The sequence below is a fragment of the Lygodium microphyllum genome, chromosome 11, assembly GCF_053477565.2.
Source record: "Lygodium microphyllum isolate KBCC chromosome 11, Lygodium_microphyllum_v1.1.10, whole genome shotgun sequence".
NCBI classification, from domain to species: Eukaryota; Viridiplantae; Streptophyta; class Polypodiopsida; order Schizaeales; family Lygodiaceae; genus Lygodium; species Lygodium microphyllum.
The window spans coordinates 59,614,851-59,635,281 of NC_141145.1; positions in this window are offsets into that span (position 1 = coordinate 59,614,851).

A 20,431-nucleotide genomic window follows, 5' to 3' on the forward strand; every position below is an offset into this window, starting at 1 on the left:
AATGCAGGTCACTCTTATGTGGATGGTGAATCCAGTGGCTCAGAACACAACATTGATGATGAGTTGGGTATTCCTTCTATTGTTACACCTGGAGTAAGGAAGACCAGGGAAGTTTTGAGAGCACCTGGGAGTGAACCTATTTTGCGCAGGTCTACGAGAGCTAGATATCCTGTGGATAGGCTGAAATATGATGGATTTACAGCCATTCACTATGCATATATGGTCAAAGTGATACAGGAACCAGAACCCACTTCTTTTGAGCAAGCCATGGGAAAATAAAAATGGGAGAAAGCCATGGATGAAGAAATGGATACCTTGGAAGCAAATGCTACATGGGAATTGGTACCTTTGCCTAAAGGTAAGAATGCAATTGGCTGTAAGTGGGTTTATAAGGTGAAGCACAATGCAGATGGTTCTGTGAACAGATACAAGGCAAGATTAGTAGTCAAGGGGTATGCACAAACATATGGCATTGACTATGAAGAAACATTCAGTCCGGTTGCAAGGATGGCAACCGTAAGAGCAGTCAATGCTATGGCTGCATCAAAGGGATGGTCTTTACATCAGATGGATGTAAAGAATGCCTTCTTGCATGGTGATTTGCAAGAAGAGATCTATATGGAGCAGCCACCAGGTTATGTGCATGCTATTCATCCTGAGTTTGTTTGCAGGTTGAAGAAAGCCTTGTATGGCTTGAAGCAAGCACCTAGAGCATGGTCTGACAAGATAGGACAGTATCTTGTCACTATTGGCTTTCAGATTTCCAAGGCAGATTTCTCACTTTATGTGAGAAAAACAGAGAAAGATATTATGCTACTTGTCATTTATGTTGATGATTTGATTATGACAGGTGACAGTGATGAAGATATCCTTCATGTGAAAATGCTATTGAAGCAGAAGTTTGAGATGAAGAATTTGGGAGAGCTGCGTTATTTCTTGGGCATTGAGGTGATTAGATCACCAAGTGGGATACAGCTCTTGCAGAGGCAGTATGGATTGGACATGCTGTCCAAATATGGGATGACAGGCTATAAGCCTATTTCAGTTCCTTTGGAGCAGAATGTGAAGCTGAGCGCAGATGCAGGTGAGCTTCTGGAAGACCCTACTATGTACAGACGCATAGTAGGAAGCTTGATTTATATGACTATTACCAGGCCAGATTTGAGCTATGCTGTTGGATTGGTAAGTTAGTTTATGCAGGTTCCAAGGAAACCGCATTTGGATGCGGCTAGACGCATACTCAGGTATCTGAAGTTCACATTGCAGTATGGACTATTTTATGAGACTGGGGTTCAGATACAGTTGCATGGATACACTGATGCTGATTGGGCTGGTAGCATTTCTGATAGACGATCTACCAGTGGATATGTGTTCTCTTTTGGGAGTGCTGCAGTCACTTGGAGCAGCAAGAAACAGCCTACAGTTGCCTTGTCCAGCACAGAGGCTGAGTGCAGGGGTGCAGCAATGGCTGCATGTGAGGTAGCTTGGTTGCATAAGCTACTTTATGATATGCATCAGCCTACAGATGGGCCAGTTGTCATTTATTGTGACAACATGAGTAGTATACACTTGGCAAATAACCCAGTCTATCACGCTAGAACAAAGCACATTGAGGTGCATTATCACTATGTGCGGGAGAGGGTTTTACTAGGTCTTTTTGATCTAGTTTATGTCAGCACAGAGGATCAGGTAGCTGACATATTCACGAAGGCATTGGGCGCAGAGAAGCTGCGCAAGTTCAAAGACCTGCTTGGTGTGCAGGAATTGGGATTGAGCTCGAGGGGGAGTATTGAGAGATCAAGCTCCACTCGTGATATGCCAGGGTGACCGTTGTGCATTTATGTCACCGACTTGTCAGTTGCAGATGCGGTTGGTACACCGCCCATGAATAATAGCTAGATGATAGCTATCCTTATCTACTCTAGTTCGTGGCTCAGTTAGTATGCCACCTTAGTTATTTGAGTTTGGTTTGAGACCCATATATAGGGTTCTTCTATTTCTTTGTATGAGAGTTCTTTTGGCTTCCACAACTAAGAAGAGGAAAACTGTTTTCAGCCTCCACCTTTGTGTGTATTCCCCCATTGTGCAAGCAAGAAAGCTACAAGTGAGACTTCTTCCTTCTCTCCCACAATCTTGACAACTACGAGGGCAACCCTTGGATCTGGGTGCCTAAAAATGGCCAGCTAAAAAGATCATCTACAAGCGATCTCACCCTAGTGTGGAAGGCTTGCACACGTGGTGCCTAGAACATAGTCTGCACGCCATTGCCAGTTGTGGCTAGTAAGCCTCAGCTTATCTATCAACCAAAGCAAACGCCACAGGCCTTAAACCTGCCTAATCCAGAGGACTTAAAAAGCCCTATGACTGCTCACTCAGAACCCAGCACAACCCCCAGGCCCCTAGAGCTCCTTGCAGCACCTCAATGTGCTTCAGAGTGCAAAGCCCAACCTGTGACACCAATCAGGGAGTCACCACTATCCAGTCCAGTTGCACCATCCCCACCAGCAGGTCTTAACCTTCATACGCGATACAACCTTTCCTCTCCTTGGCTAAGGACCTTGCCACGACCTCTGGAGATGACTTAATAACCTGCATCAAGATGTTGGACGAAACTTTCATCACATTCGCTAGAAGTTATGAGAGGCTAGACCTAGGCCTTCTTGACACAACCCTTGCTTTGGAGGTTCGTGCATTACCATGCACTTGGGAAGAATACGAACTTATAACTACTAAATCCCCCAAAATCGCTGCGAACTAATAGCAAACGACGAAATCTCAAAGGAGCAAGCGGCCCTCAGATGCCTAGTCACTTCATATTGTAAGCCTCCTCATTTTGGTCCTGAACACGAGATGTAGGAGCTCACACAGATGGCAAGCTCGCCTTCCGCGTTCTTGCAGCAGTGGTTTGCTCTAAGAATCCAATGGGAGAAAAAAGGTTGCCGAATAATGACCAATGCTGAGCAGCGCAAGGCAATTAAAACCATCGAATATGACCCCACTTATGTGGCACCTATCTCGTTTAGAGTTTTGGCCATCACTGCAATCAGCATTTGGACGACCATGTGCTCGCCCACCCCTATCTTGACCAATTCCTCACGGAAGAGGAATTACATGTCGCCATCCGCCTTAATACGGGCGATCTCTTTCATGATATCTTGACCTACATCTCCCAAGTCTCTACCCAACCAGCTGCTCTTGATTGTCATGCTCAATTGGAATACAATCCAAAATTCTACATGTGGCTTCTTCACACGTAAAGTCCTACCCCAACAGGACCAACGCCCTTCACCTTTTAACTCCTAATCCTAGGAAGGATTCTTCTCTCAAGCCGAAAGAGGAGGAGGCATGTGGGTATGTATGTGGGGTATGTGATGAAAAGAATCAGATAGGAAATGAATAAAAAGGGGGTATGGTAAAGTAAAAGTAGTGAAAGGCATAAGCATTAGTATGAGAAAAATGGCTTCCAAAAATTCAGTCGAGTTTTTATTCTCGCATAAACAGCAAAGTGCTATATGGAAAATACTAATAGAAGTTACGAATTATGGCAGGAGCAGAAAATGTCACTGTTGGCGCGGCGCCCATCGACTCCCGTTCATGGACGAGGAAAGGGAGCTGTATTGCATCCAATTGGAGAACCGCGCTTTCGGCCAGCTCAAGTTCCGAACCATCCACAACATTGGAGTCGTGGTGGCAAAGGAGGAGGCAGCCAGGAGAGTAGTGGAACAGTGCAACCTTACAAAGTACATTGAAAAATTCTCGCAGGATCCGGATCACTTTAAATGCGTAGAATTCCTCAGAACATACAATCTGGACCAAGAAGGTGGCATTGTAGCAGTGGGCCGAGGAGAGGGTGCAAAGCAGGTGCAAGTCTGGCTGGATCCAGCCTTGGTGGAAAAGGCTCTGGGATTGATACCTAGGACAGAAAGGCGACAAAAAAGGGATGTTTATGCCTTGCTGAAAATGAAGAAGGAAGAGGTACTCATGAACGACGGCATAAGCATCCAGGACATCCCTGAAACTGACGCCAGGCTGCAGGCCAAGTTGGTGCATGTGCTCTTCTCCAACCAACGTTACAATTCCTTAATGCATCGGATTAGCGTGCCAATGCTGGAGAATGTAGCAGCCCACACTCTAGATGAGGTGGATTGGAATGGCTATGTGCGGAAGATGATTGATCAAGCGGCCAAGGCACTAGCCCTGGGAAGTGCACCAACAGGAGGAGAATCTCCGGCTTCTAAGGTGACGGAAAGGAAGAAAGCCTCCTCCAAGGCCTCTTTCATCGGCTACGGAGGAGTCTTGACTGCACTCATTCAGGAGGTAGTAAAGGCAGCACAGGATCCGGAGGATGGAGAAGGAGAAACGGCGGAGAAGTCGCCCCCTCGACAGGACAAAGACAGATCCACTGACAGAACGGAAACAGAAGAAGAAGGGGAGGGACAAACTAGTAAGAAGACAATCAGGACAACGAAGAAGAAGGCGACACAGGGGAAGAAGAAGAGTGATGAAGGCAGGAAGAAAGAAAGGGAAGACTTGGAAAGGGCGAAGAAGGAATCCCTGAAAGAAGCAAGGGAGAGGGAGAAAAAAAAGAGGCAAGAGGAGCAGAGGGAAAAAGAGGAGTTACAGAAAGCCAAGGAAGCGTCAAAACAAGAAGCTGAAGTGGAGAAAAGGAGGAAAAAAGAACAGAAAGGGAAAAAACAGGAGGAGCAGAAGAAAAGCCAGGAGGAAAGGAAGAGAAAAGTAGAGGAAGAAGAGAAGGAGCTGCGAAGGAAGGAGGAGGACCTGGCAGAGGCCACCCGACGGTCCATCAAACAGTAGTGCCGAGCAGATGAGCTAAGGAACCTGAGCCCATGCAAAGAAGAGGGGCCAGGATCCAGCACGCAGGTGCCAGAGTTCGTGCCACCTCCAGTATCCGAAGGCAAAGGCAACGCCCCGGTCCATCCGATCCCTATCCTCCTGGTACCTCCTGCAGAACTCACCACTGTCACCCCCAGCATCCCCACTAGTACATACGTGTCAAATTTCGTGGAGTGGATGCAATATTTTATCAACAAAGAAATGGGCCAGGGGCAGAGCACGGAGACTACGGCCACAGGATAGAAAAGGCTAGCCATGGATGCAGAGTCCAGGCAAGAGCCCAAAAAGCAAAAAGTTGAAGCCTCCACCTTGCCCATTCACGCAACGATGATGCCACCGGCTAATTACGACGAATACGTCGCCGAGCTGCTCTCCCAATTGGAGAGAGCGAAGGAGGAACGCAAAATAGCCGTGGCTGAGTTGGCAGCCGAGAAGGAAACCATGGCCGCCTTCCAACTGGACAAGACAAGAATGATAGCCTTGCAGCAGCACAAGATTGCGGATCTGAAACAAGAACTAAAGGCTAGGGATGAGAGGGAGGAAAATTGGAGGCAGCTACTCGAAAATGAGACGCAAGAGTTAGTAAGCATGCAAAGAGGGCACAAGCTCCTAATAGTGCAATACTAGGAGCTTGCTGCGAAAGCTACTGAGGTAGATGCACTCGGGGTGGAACTGAATGCCAGGGACGAAGAAAGGCAACGAGGCATGGAGGAGCAGGAGAAGGAGCTCAAGTGCCTAACAGATCAGCTGACCTCTGAACGAGAAGAACAAGAGAGACTAGTTAGGGAACTAGAGGATTATGGACAGAAAATCATGATGCTGACCTTAAGACAGGGGGAGGGCTTGGAAATAATGAACAAAAGGGCAGGGGAGTGGGCCCCGCACAACGAGAAGAGGGTGAAGACACTGGCACGCCACCTTGCTCTAACAGAAAAAGAGAAAATCATCACAGAAAGCAAGGCGGAGGTAGCCCAAGTGGCCTTCAGTGCTCAACAGAAGGCCTTCCTCGATACCATCTTGGACGCCACCCACATAGCACAACGAGAGCCACTGGAAGCGGTGCAGAGGAAGCTTGGCATGGCAAGAAGAGCCCTACATGCTAGACTATAGATGCCACCACTACCCGCGGAGGTTAGGCTGAGTTTGGAGGAATAGCGGAAATACCTGATGGGGGCCGGCCTAACCCCCCAGGAGATAGATGCCCTCGGGTTCGAGGAAGAAGCAGTACACGTAGAATGGCAGGGGGAAGAAGCAGAGCTAGAAATCGATGTGAATCGATTCAAGGAAGATGTGGTCCTGCAACCCCCCTTGCCGCAGGCCCAAGATCTGCCACAAGAAGATCCAGCTGCTGCAGAAAGAAAAGCCATCTCTAAAGAAAGGTGAAAAAAGCTGGTGGAGGAGGCCAGACAGAAACTGAGAGCCAAACCAGCCATGCTACCATCCGCGCCTCTCACTCCGTGCCCAGATGATCTTCCCGCTGGATTCCACGCAGAACTGGTGGTGTGGGAGGTGCAGGAACTAACAAAGGAGCCATTCTCCTTCAGTTTCCTCCTACCCAACAGTCTGTGAAGGGTCCTGCCTCTCAAAGTGATGGACGAGGTGATCGCGGTCGGTGACTGGTTGGGGGAAAAATGGTTGGAAGAGCGGGAAAAGACCCCAACCTCTTGGGGCACTGAAGCGACCAAGACAAAATTTTTGCAATCCCCCACACTGTACAAAACTATAGGAGCCAACCCCTGTGGAGGAGGCGAGTATGCGACATAAGCATGCTCGCCTAGATGGCTTTTTGTAATACCCTGCCGTTCGAGCGGAATGACCCTACTTACATGGCGTACCCTCGAAGGGTAGGCGTAGATTTTGACGCCACCCTCCACGGGCGGTATGACTTTCCCGTCATTTATAACTCCACTGTAGCATCCTTTGACAACGCCCTTCTTTTTACCGCGGAAAGCCTAGACGAGTCTATGATGTGCTTCCTTGCAGACTTTTCCTTATGTCCTGACCCCACTTTTATAACCACGTGTAACTATCTTAGGCTACTTAGGCTACTTCTTAAGCAGGACCCGATTCCACAAGAGCGCGGCTTGCCTCCCCTATTCTTTGACCCTAATGCTATAGATAATTGTGCCATGGCTCGTCTCATGATGAGGGCTAGTCTCCTTCCCTCTTTTTGCCCAGCCCTCCTAGAGGACATGAACGAAGCGAGTTCACTAGATGCAACCACCCCTTTCTCTCCACTACCTCCCTTCATGTCCGCATGAATCTAAAAGATTACATGCAGAGTCGCCAATTTTTGAGGAAGTCTCTCCGCCCCCCTTCTCCTTCTCATTCCGACTAAGATACTTAGGCCTATGTATCATCTCAAAAAGAAGAAGAAGAAGAAGAAGAAAAAAAAAGCACCACAATCACTACACCTAGGGTTCTCCCTGGCCCCCTCCCCCACTTCACGCTTAGGGCCCATCAAGGGCAGGACTTTCAAACCTGTCACCCTAAGGCTCGTACCACACCACCAACGAAGCACAAGCTGGGTCCTCAAGTGTGGGACGTTACCAAGGGCTTACCCAAGGTTAGACCCATCTCCCAGTTCCACTACCACGAGCACAACACACTACATGGAAGCAGCACACCCCTTAGGGAGGGCACAACTTTTCTTGCAGGTTATGTTCGACTCTCAAGAAATGGCTACCCGCGGAAGAGACCATCACCCATGGCACCCTTTAATGACCCAAAGCGTGCCGGCCTCCAGCCATCCGCTTGGTGCTGATGGCCACCATGATTGAACCAGGTCGAGGTAAAACTGCCATTGGTATAGATCTTGGAACTGCATCGTCCAATGATCCATGCCCAACGCCTCAAGATCCATGGATAGCTTATTGATTCCACCGGCCTGAGGACCTTCAAATCAAAGACACGGATCTTCAATCGAAGCCATGGATTTTCAAGCCAAACAGAGTTCGAAGGGTTTCCCCAGAATGAATCCCTCCAATACCATCATCATAAGGGATAGATTATTACTTCACGCGCTTCTCATACTCAAAAGACGACCGGCTACATAACCAGTGCCACAACTGTGTGACAGATGTTGAGTATCTTCATGGAGCCTAAAGCATGCCGGATCTCCGGGTCATCATCCCCAACCACCCACCTACCTGTTCCACCTAACAGCCGACCTAATTTTCCACTATGTCCCCCCGCAGTGCCATGGGACTGGCACTTGGCTAGGAGGGGGGTAATGTTACCGTGTTTCCGACTGCGTTACCGCAGCAAAAAAGGCATAGGAAACTGGGAAGAAGGGAAAATAGCAAAAAAGGTGCAGGATAAAAGCAAAAAAAAGAAGAAGAAAAAGGCGCTCTGACTGGCAACCAATCCCTGAAAAATTCAAATGTTCGAACACAACCCTCAAGAGGCTTCAGTGTCGGGCTACGGCAACGAAAGAGGAAAAGGCGCACCATTAAAATGCGGAAGCGCCCCCGAATCTGTGTAAAAGAGTGCCAGGCTCGCTCCTGTGCAAAGTACATGCATTAGTGGGAATAGGATAAATTAGAATGGTAAGAAATGGGAAAAAGGGCCTAGGCTACGGCCGGCCATGTAAAAGAGGGAAAAGGGGATGACCGCCCAAAAGGGATTTAGGGTTTTGTATATAAAGTTGAAAAGTGAATGAGAAGCTCATTCTTTGGTGTGTGGCAAAAAGAGTATTCTTCTTCCTCTCTTCTTCTCTCCTTCTTGTTTGTGTGTGCTCTTGAGAGAGGGAGTGTGAGAGTGTGAGGGAGTGAGTGTGTGTGAGAGTGAGGGATCAAGAGGGTGAAGCTCTTCACCATCTCCTCTCCTCTTCTTCTCTTCTCTTCTCTTCTCTTCACTTGCACGTGCGGCTATGGAGGATGGAGCTTGGAGATGGAGGAGGCTTGAGGATGCTTGAACTAGCATCTAGAATCGTGGAGCTATCGGAGTGCAAGAGAGAGGAGGGTACTCGATCGGGCATCAAGGTAAGCTCACAACACTCGTAGGATCGACAGCGCGTCGGCTAGGTGAGAGATAGCCATTAGAGCTCCCTTGGAACACTTGAAACAATAAGCGGTCCGTGGGTCTTGGCGGTTGAGCGAAAGCTCCCACAGTCATAAAAAATAGATGTCAAAGTTGGCTGCTAAGTTTTTGCATATTGCTGTGAAATTTGCATTCAAGGTTACTTTAGGACTCAAATAACTTGCTAAATATTTAGAATTTGTAAAATATGTGCTAATAAAATTGTAGAGATTTTTGAGGGCTAAAACTTTTGTTTTTACGCCATCCTAAAAAAAAGAACCAGTAAAAGTTATATTATTTGAAAAATAGCTGTTTGAGAGGACTTTTATGGTGAAGCATATGCAATACTAGCTGGACTACTTTCCAATGCCTCTTCTATATAGATGTGGATATAAGGCTGTGCAAAACAAGAGAAATGCAAATGCAATATTCATCTGTAATGATTTGTCTTGTAGATTGGGATTGCTCCACGGTGTTCGCCTTTATACATTAATATCATACAATTGAAAACTCGAAGCGTAGCCAGGCTCTGATACCAATGTTACAAATCAAAATACATGGCAAATCTAGCAAATCAAATCTCAATCATAAACAAAGAACTTAGTGAAAAAATCTAACAAATCAAACATCTCAAGTATTAAATACAAACAACATTATAATACATAAGAGGATTTAAATAACTCAATAGATTGAGAAAGACAAGAGAAAAACACACAATTAGGCCCAACCTCCCCATGGCAAAAGCCATGGTTTGCCATCCTTAATTATTGTAACAAGCGGGATACACACCGATTAGGGTTTAAACACCTCGTCACACTGACCGGGGTATATAAGGTGTAAGAGCCCCAGATTAGGACAACCAGTTATTATCAAGATCATACTCTTCACCTTCATCTCCAGCTTCCATGGCTTTCTCCTTCCTTTTCTCCTCTTTTCTCTCTTTGTCTCTCTTCTTCTAGTCTTCTTTCTTCTTCTTCTTGCTCTCTTTCTCTCTTCTCAGCTCTTCTTCTCTCTCCTCTTAGCTTCTTTAATTAAAAGTGGTATTAGAGCTTCAGTCTTTGGTCCTTTTTCTTCTTTTCCCTTTCTTCCTTTTCAAATCCCAAAAAACCCTAGTTACTCAGCTTACAGGTACAGGTACAGGAAGAAGGATTGCAGTTAACTTCAGCTTTTTGGAGCAAGTAGGAGCTATGATTGAAGACTTAGACATATCTGGAGTTAAAACGATTAAAATAGTAGGTCGTCACTTCTTTTCATGCAAATTTTAAGGGTTCCAAGCCAATTTAGAGTCTCAGGAGTTGGAATGGGACAAAACCTTAGTTAATTTTTGCCCTAGCCCTATATTTCTCTCTTCTCCTACAAGATGCCATGGCTGCCAGCCCAAAGAAACCCCAAGATCTGGCCAGAGGGTGCTCCCCAACATCAACCAACCTCAGAACATCATCCCTGACCCCCCAAGTTACTAATCAAGTAGTGGATTGGGGGAGTTGCCGCCTAGAAGGCCTATAGGACAGCCCCTACAATTTGCGGCACATTCTATGCTGGCTGCCCTGCCCTCCCCTAGCCCTCCTACCATTCCCCCACTACTGCTTGGCCACTCCCTACTACTCCTATGCATTGATTGATGATACCTCTCTCTTCCCCCTTGGCACTTTTGATCCCGGGATTCAACCTTCAAGGTGGACATCAGTTGGACAGTTTGGGGCAGCCATGGATTCTTCAAACTGAAGCCATCTTTGACCCTGAGAGCTCAACCCCCACAAGCCCTTAAGCCTGTGAATGAATCCTCTCACCCGGATGAAGACATGGAGTTCAGCATGCATGGAAGCTTTGTGGGTAGCCATGAAAGCTTCACTTGAAGCTTCCCATTCTTGAAGCTCAAGCTCACGGACAAGCACGGAAGCCTTCCCCATTAGTAGGAGCATTCGAATGCTGAAGTATTATCCCATGGATGCCCCAACCAATCGGACTTGATCAATGATTCATGCTTCAACAGTCCTCCCAAGTATTAAAGAGGTATGCCAATCTAATCTTAATCTCTCAATTTAGCCACTTGCTGAGCTTAATCCATTGTTGGAGAGATTTAAGATTGCATAGGTATAATAGTTCAATCCTCTTCATGTGCATGCATAATACCTCTTCCTGAAATTTATTGTAATGGCTGACATTAATCCCCATTTGGTCTTGTGATCTTGGATGAACCCAAAATGACTAATAGCCATAGTAAATTGGGTAAGTAGTAGCCAATGAGTCACTGGACTGCCAAGGTAACCCCTACCTCAACCTTTGTCATTCCTTGCATCTCATGAAAAGACCAAATGTATTCTTTCCAATGCATTTCATGCTGATTGCTTAATAAAAATGTCTACCATGTATACTCCGGCTGAGGAAGAAGGCCGATGCCAGGCAAGGTGGTAAGACAAAAGAGAGGTGACCCTCCCTTCCCACTTAAGACCCTGAAGGGGTGCACAACCGGCCTGGGGGGACTTTGCCCACTTCCCGGTGATCTGGAGCCCGATACTTGTATGCATCTGTAGGTACTTCCATGAGCTCTAGTCCCTTTCCCCAAAGATCCCTCTTGGATACCCCACAATGCTAATGGCACCCATGTATGACACTTGAAGTGCATGCAGTCAAAGGAGATGTATGGCAATGAATGTACTTATGCATTAATGGCAGAGCCGATGAGTATACAATGATGCTTGGAATTATTCTCAATATGCTCAGTATGCTATTGATGTGACTGATCAGGCCCCTTGAACTATGCTCTATCCATGTAAGACCTTGGCACTAAGGGATAGGCAGTGTTTTTGGTCACAGTCCTGCAGGACAGTCAAGAAGATCCCATTGTATAAAATTCTACTTTGAATCTGGGAGTAAACCCTATAGCTCAACTCAAAGAGGGATTTTTCCCCTCCGGTTTGAATCAAAAACCTCCCCAATCAGAGCTGTGGTTTGAAAGTTATGCCCATTTTTGTGCACTAGGGTCACTGTGGACAGGGTGCAGACTGCTCCAAGATAGGCACATTAAACCCATTACAAAAAATTCTGATCATTTTTTTGTCACAAAGGTTAATAGCTCATCTCGAAGAGGACTTTGTCCCCTCCAACTTGAGCCCAAAATCTAATCAATTGGAGTTTCCTACAAAGAGTTACACCCCTTTCACTGATAGCAGGTCATGTGGACTGCATCCAGATGGATAGCCAGAAAGGCAAAAGCAAGGCCGAAGAGGAACTCCAGAGGGAGATTACAGACTCCTGGACCTCCATGAATGAGGATCCAAGCTCGATGCAAGATTACCATGGTGACATACAGGAGGAAATGCCTGAAATGGACCCGCACACCCTTCTCAATCACACCCTCTGCCAACATGAGCTCTGTCATATGGAACGACATAATGATATGGTCACCAACCACTGCCAAATGATGTCCAATTTTGATGAAGCGATCGAGCACATGGCTATCTCAAACTCAAAGACTCAATAGACCTTGGAGTAGCTCACTACTCTTGTTGTTCAATCAGCGACCGCTTCATCCCAAGAGAAGGCCAATGACTCTAGGCATGAGTCTAGACGTCCTCCACATTAGGAACCGTTGCTTGGTCCATAGGGTATACTTGGTGCTAAGGGAATTTACCCTTCTACCTATGAGATTGGGGAACCCTCTCATATGCATGATTAGCCTCTATTGAATTCCCCCATCCACCATGCAGCCAACATCCATTTGAGGCCTTCTCCCACCCTGGGTCAGATTTCCCCCGCTCTCCCTAGGAGCCCCCACACACTCCATATGAATTAGCCCCATCAAGGACAATATGGTACAAATGGCCAGCCTGGCAATCATGGAAAGCATGGTTATAATGGACAACATGGGCTTCATGCACCACATGGGATGTATGGATAGCAAGGCATGTATGGCCACCACAGGATGTATGGACAGCAAGGATTTCATGGGCAGCATGGCCTCAATGATCTGCGTGGCAAGGTAATCCTAACAAAGTACAGTGGGCAATCCCCCTCACCATCTGACTTGGAGGAATGGACGTCTAAGTTGGAGTCCTACTTCAATATCTACCCTTGCACCAATGATCAAAAAATACTTTTTACTTCTCTCCACTTGGAAGGGTTTTCCCACACATGGTGGCACTATATCAATCGAGAGAATCAACAATTCATTGACTGAGAAGATTTTAAAATGCATATGGTCCAAATTTTTGTGTCCCCTGTGGAAAAAGAACGGTTGGCAAGACTATGGTACACTCTTGACCAACGTAACCTCACTGTACGTGGATACACAAATCAGTTCATGAACTTGACCATGTATGTGGAGAGCATTAGTGGCGATGCTAATTTGCATAAGTACATCTATGAGTTGGAACCGAGCCTATCGGCAAATGTCATGGCCCAAAAACCTACCACACTATTTGATGCAATCAAATTGGCTTAGAGATATGCAAGAAAGTATTGTAAGAATGAGCATTTTCAGCAAGGTGTTGGAAAGCCCTGCATTTATTCACGATTAGCCCCATACGGAGGTGATTTTTGAGGTACTTCCAAATAATAGCCCCAAAGTACCCACTTACCCCACCTTCTATGCTGAAAGATAAATGGGCACTTTTGGGACAATATTGGGCTCTAATGCTAAGAATAAGTATGCTAAAAATAAAAGTCCACTACATCACCGTACCATGGATCCAGTAACCAACGGTTAATCTTCCAGATGTTGTGAAGGAATGAAAGGAAAAGGGCCTATGCTTTAAGAGTGGAGATAAGTACACTGCTGATCATGCCTCCAAATGTCCGTACAAGATAGCTAAGGTCAAAGTTCATAGCATGTATGTCATGGAAGATTGGCACACTGAGGAGTATGACCTACCCATTGACCAAGTTGAGCCTACGAAGGATGTTGATCAAGAGCAGTTCTATGACCTTGAGGATGGGTTTCCCTTTGACCCGGGCGATACTCCGTCACAGATACTTGATTTGGCATCCCACCCACCTCCCACTTCCCTTTGCTCAATCTCCTTGGACGCTTGGACGAGTTCCACAGCCCTAATACCCTTCGCATTCAAGGTAGTATCAATGGAAAGCATGTTTTTATCCTTGTGGATAGTGGAAGCACTCACAGTTTTGTCAATAAATCAGCCAATTGATCGGTTGAAATGCACCCCTATGGCATTACACCACCCCTATGGAGAAGAAGAAATCAGCACACATGTATGTCTTGCAGTTCCCTTATGCTTGGCTGAAAATTATGTGGCATTGGTTGACCTAATTGCCCTAGATATGGGCCCCATTGACATTGTCTTGGGCTGTGATTGGTTGAAACAATTGGGGAAGATTGCTATGGACTTCTCTCAGATTTACATGGAGTTTATGATGCATGGACAGTTTATCCACCTAGAGGGAGTTCAAGATCATGCTGATTTTCAGCTCATTACAGTAAAGAAACTCAAACGGGAGTTTAAGAAATGCTCACAAATCTTTGTTTTGCAATTAAATAAGGACAATTCTGATCAGCCCTTTGTAGTATCCCATGATTCAAACTTGCAGGCCTTACTTGAGGAATACAATGGCCTATTTTAAATGCCTACATCCCTCCCTCCCAAGAGGCAAGTGGACCACCACCTGACCTAGAGCCCCATTCCAAGCCAATGAATAAACCCCCCTATAGACTCTCTAAGTGTGAGCGTGAAGAGGTTGCAAAGCAAATCAAGGAGTTGTTAGAGATGGGTTTCATTGAATCGAATTCTTCCCCCTATGCATCCCCTGTCCTCTTAGTCAACAAGAAAGATGGCTCCTTTTGCATGTGCATTGACTACAGAGATTTGAAAAAAATTATAGTGAAGAACCGCTACCCCATCCCATAGATTGATGATTTGCTGGATGAGTTGAAAGGGGCATGCTTTTTCACTAAGATTGACTTGCGCTCTGGCTACCATCAGATACGTATGTAGATAGGCGATGAGGTCAAAACGGCCTTTTGGACTGATCATGGACTCTATCATTTTCTAGTGACGCCGTTTGGGTTGACTAATGCCCCTGCCACCTTTCAAAGCCTCATGGACAAAATCCTACAGCCCTTTCTGTTCAAGTTTGTGCTTGTTTTCTTTGATGACATCCTCATTTACAGAAGTCGTCGACAAAGCACTTGACACACGTTTGGAGGGTATTTGACATATTAAGAGAGCATCGAATCTTTGCTAAGGAGAGCAAATGCATATTCATGCAGACATTTGTGGAGTACTTGGGACACATTGTGAGCAAAAATGGTATACAGGCTAACCCAAAGAAGGTGCAATGTGTTAGAGATTGGCCCACTCCCTCCACCACCACTTCTTTGCATGGCTTCCTTGGTCTCTCTTCATTCTACAGACGCTTCATTAAGCACTATGCCACCATTGCAGCACCTTTGACTGATCACTTGAAAAAGGAGTCATTATTTTGGGATGCCACTATGGATCATAACTTCAAACAGTTAAAGGACACGCTTACTTCAGCCCCCATCCTTGTTTGCCCTGACTTCTCTAAGCTGTTTTCCATTCATTGTGATGCCAGTGGCCGGGGTATTGGTGTAGTATTGTTGCAAGAACATGGTGTGATTGCATTTGAGAGCCACAAGCATGATGAGAAGGAGATGCAAATGAGTGTATATGACCAGGAGATATTGGCCATTCTCCATGCCATCAAGAAATGGCACTACTATTTATATGGCAGCCGCTTCCAAGTAAAAAGTGACCACCGAGTCCTCCAGTACTTCTTGACTCAGTCTACTTTGACTCCTAAGCAAAGGCAATGGGTGGCAACCTTACATAACTATGACTTTGATATTTCACACACTCAGGGCAAGGATAATATTGTGGCTGATTCACTCTCTCAAATGTGGGCATGCAAAGTGTTAACCTCAATTCGAGATGGCAGAAAAATGAAGGAAAAAGAGAAAAAACGATGTAAAAAAAGCAAAGGCATAGAGGCGGCCCCTATAGCTAAGCTAAGGCAAAAAGTGCAATTTTAAATGAAAGGTGCCTCAAAAAACTCTAAACACTCTTGTAAAAGAGTGCCAGGCTCCCTCCTGTGCCATTTGTAAAAGAATAGATGGGTATAGGCTTAGGGCATGAAGCAAGAAGAGGGAATTAGAAAAAGGGACCTTACCACAATGGCCCGTCATGTAAAAAGGGATGGGTGCCCATGGGATTTTGGGGCTTGTATATAAAGGTCAAAAAGTAAATGGAAGGTTATTCTTTGGTGTGTGGCTAACAAGAGTCCTCTCTTCTTCTCTTCACCTTGCTTGTGTGCGTGCTCTTGAGAGAGGGAGTGTGAGAGTGTGAGGGAGTCAGTGAGTGTGTGGGAGTGAGGGATCAAGAGGGTGAAGCTTTTCACCATCTCCTCTTCTCTCTTCTTCTCTCTTCTCTTCTCTTCTCTTTTCTCGTGCGTGCGGCTATGGTAGATGGAGCTTGGAGATGGAAGAGGCTTGAGGATGCTTGAGCTAGCATATAGGATCGCGGAGCTACCGGCGTGTGCGAGAGAAGAGGAAACTCATTTCGGCATCAAGGTAAGCTCACTACACCTCGAGAGGATCGAGGATGCGTCGGCTAGGTGAGAGATAGCCATGAGAGCTCGTGGCGGTTGAGCGTGATCTCCCACTACATTTTGGTTCTGTTGTCGGGACCAACGGATTCAAGCTTGAGAACTTGCGCGCCTCATATCGAGCATCGAAGTAAGGGATTCATCCTTGAAAACGGAGCTTGAGATAGGTAGGAAGTTTGGGTTTTTTGATCTTCGAAAACAAGTAAGTATTTTGGGTTATTTTTTTGGTTTGATGATTGGAAAAGATGGAGAAATCATTTCAGTTTTTTGCCTTCAATCTTTGTTGCATTTAGCATAGGTTAGGATTAGGAAATTGGATCAAAAAAGCATAGGGTTTACTGCTGTAAAAAAGGGCAAAACAAGGCACAAATCATGCAAAAATGGGAAAAAAGAGTGCTTGGGATATTTAATGTCGGCAAGTGAGTGATTGGGGACATCAAAACCTTTCCCAGGAAGGGGTTTAAGAGCCAAGAGGTCAAGGAAGAGCTCATTTTATACCTGACATTGAGAGAGAGATAGAGAGAGAGAGAGAGAGAGCTCTTGGAGATTCGATTCAATCTTGCCACCAGGGAGTCTACTGCATGTTCCAGGTATATCAAGCCCTTCCCCTTATGCCTTGGTACTGATGTGGTAGCTCTGGTGTGATATAATTGCACGTGTTGCAAGATTTGAGCAAATTAGTGCCTTCACTGCCGTTGTCGTGCACCGTTTGGCCTGTCCGAATGGTTGTTTCCTGGGCCAAGTCCCAAAATTGACCCTCGGCCCACTCGCAACTCAGCCCTTGGCCAATCTACCTCATTCGGCCATCCGAACGAACCAACTCGGCCGAAAGTTCACTTGGCCATATCGAAACTTGGCCCTCAGCCCATGTGCCTCGGCCCGTCCGAGTGAATCTCCTCAACTCGTCCGAATCACCCTGTCCGAGTCACCCTGTTCGAGCTTCCCATTCAGCCCTCAGCCATGACAACTCGGCCCATCTGAGCGACGCACTTGGCCCACAATTTCCATTCGGCCCTGGCCCTCGGCCCGACGGCCCGTCTGAATCCATCACTCCGTCCCTGCAATTCGGATGAGTTGGGCTGAGTCAGGATTTTTTCAAATTTTCAAGAAATTAGACCAGACCCCGGCCATGTAAACCTTCGTGAGTCCTCCCGACATGCAAACCTCAATTCTGACGTAGGAAATAGGAAAATTTGTAGGACAAAGCCACTTAGCAGCTCGAGTAGGCTATTGCGAGATCCAGAATCCTAGCAAGAGCTAGCTGAGCCAAAAACCCTGAACAAACCTAAAACGGGTAAGACAACATAGCGAGAAACCTTAAAACCTGACAAGATGACCAGAAGTGGGTCAACAAGCCTATCAGTCCTAAAATGGAGCGAGAGTGCGTAAGCCTCTTAGATACTTATTTATCGCACTCACCTTGAATTTCCGCACTTGAAGTACACTTAAGGACAGCTGAAAGCCTGATTGAGGACAAGTGCATGGGAAAGAACACACACACACTGAGTAGAGATAAATTGAGGATTGGATGCAATAAGTCAAGGAACTCACTCAGATAAATGCCTCAAGGAACCTACCAATAGGAGAAGATCCCAAGACATAGACGGACGACCAAAGCACAGAGTAGGACCAAGCAAGTGGCGCTAGAGAAGTGGATTTGACCAACTTGCTCAACTTGATCGACAACTTGGTGGAGCACGAGAATGTGATCATGATAGAGGAAAGATCAGACTGCAGGCCGAACGAGGAACTCGACTTAGGAGTTTTTCCAAAGGCAATTCAGCAGCTAGTGAGCAACTACGATGCGCACGCTTGGTATGAGCACCGCAACAGAATGATAGAGGCCATTATGATAGACTTGGAAGAGGAACGGAAGCTAGCCCATAAGGCGCTACAAGGCATAGTGAAATACAACCAAGACCAGTATGCTAGGAGCTTAAGGCAGAACACAAAATTGCACGAGGTATAGGGGGTGCTAAACCTAGCAGGTGGGAATCGGACCGATCATGAGAGAGCCCTGGAAGGAGACTTGACATTGAGTAAGCTTCTCATGAAGCGACTGCTCAACAACACAGCAGCGGAGCAGAGTACTGCAGCACTAGCGACATCATTACTAGCAAGATTAGTAGCAAACCAAGGCTCTAAGGGCTAGTCTAAAATCCCAATTGTTGCAAAGCAACTTGACAAGTACTAACTCCACGACAATCCATACAACTTTGTAGAGCAATTCAAGCAAGTCTGCGAGGCCAATGGCCTCACCGACTTAACTCAACACTCTCAAGCATTTGGGCTTGGCTTAGGTGACAAGGGTAGGACTTGGTACCCGAGTCTAGATGCCGGAGAACGAGTAGACTTTAACAGCCTCAAAAACCTCTTCATCAAGAGATTCTCCGAGTTTGGATACTTTGACAATCTGCTAGTGAGACTTCAGTTCTCGGTTGATTTTATAGTCATGAAGGGAGTGGATTACAATATCCTATTAAGTCGACCCTAGATGCGCAATGCCAGAGTCATCGAAGATTGGGGTAACGGCTTAATCTTCCTTGGCAATAGAACGGAAGCTGTGAGGGTAGAGATGGACACTTGGAAGACCTCACCAGTCGACGTGGATGCCATCTTCGCGATGCTTAAAGGTAATGTTCAAGTCAAGAAGTCCTATGGGCCCTTGACCAAGTATATCCCATGCTCGAAGGATGAGCGAGACTGGATGCATGTCCTTGCTACGATCGACTTGCCATTCTCGGATCATGAGGCATACAAGCAAGCCATCAAGATAGTTGGCAAGTCCAAAGACACACCCTTCGTACCAGTCTGCATGATGGCAAGAATCCTTCATGGGCGACCTAAACGTATCACATTCCAAGTGCCAAATAACAAGAGGGAACTCCATGGAGTATTTGACTAGCAAGCTAGCTGGCAATCCAGCAGTAAACTTCAAGCCACTCCAAGATCTGTTAGATGAACCAAGGTGGAAATGGACCAGGGTGTATGACTTAAACCTGATGTACAATTGGGCCCTAGTCCCCGATCAGAGACAAGAGATATACCAAAACCTAGGAGATGATGAGCAGTCGCATGAAGATGACTTCAATGACGAGTACGAAGATTGTCATTCTTTCAGTGAGACGAAAGTGAGGGTGAGATAGATATGGTGGAATACAACAATGAGAGACGAGAAACAAAATAGATACAAGTGGACTCCAAGCCACAGAAAAAGAGTGTCTTTAAGATAGAGCAAGGGGTCATGCGCATGGATTGTGACCACACTTGGTTGGAACACATAGGAGCCATAGATTTCAAACAAGCAAGCATAACCCAACCAGGTACGATACCAGTGCTTAGAATAGAGTCACCCTCTGAGCTGCGACTGCTAGGAGAAACCACCTATTCTAGAAAAAACGACGAGTTCTTGAAAGTAAGCTCAGGTAGTGACCCAGAAATACCTAGACCATCCAAGACCAGACGCACCAAGGGGGACCTACTCGTCCACCTGAGGCGCAAACGGTTGAAGGAAGAAAGGGAAAAATAGCCTAGGGACATGCAAACGCAAGAGCAAAGAAAGCTGCAGGATCTCTCGAAGAGATTTACAAAATTCAAGAAGAGTGACAGGATAGTAATCCTGTTGGGTGCCAAACACCAAGGGAAAATGAGTGAACCCATCGAGAGACCAGCCAAGGTCAAGGAGATGAACGTAGCACAGGAAGGGGAGACACCTCGACCGGTCTTTATTACCGATGACTTGACTGAGGAAGAGGAGACGAGTCTTGTTGCTCTCTTGTGAGAGTATATAGACGTGTTCATTTGGTCCTTAGAAGAGCTTAAGGTAGTAGATCTGAGTGTAGTGACTCATAACATACCCATAACGCCAGACGCAACGCTGGTCAAGCAGTGAGCGTACTCAATGAATCCAAAACACGCTCATGCAGTCAAAGAGAAGATTGACAAGCTAATGAGAGCGGGATTCATTTACGAA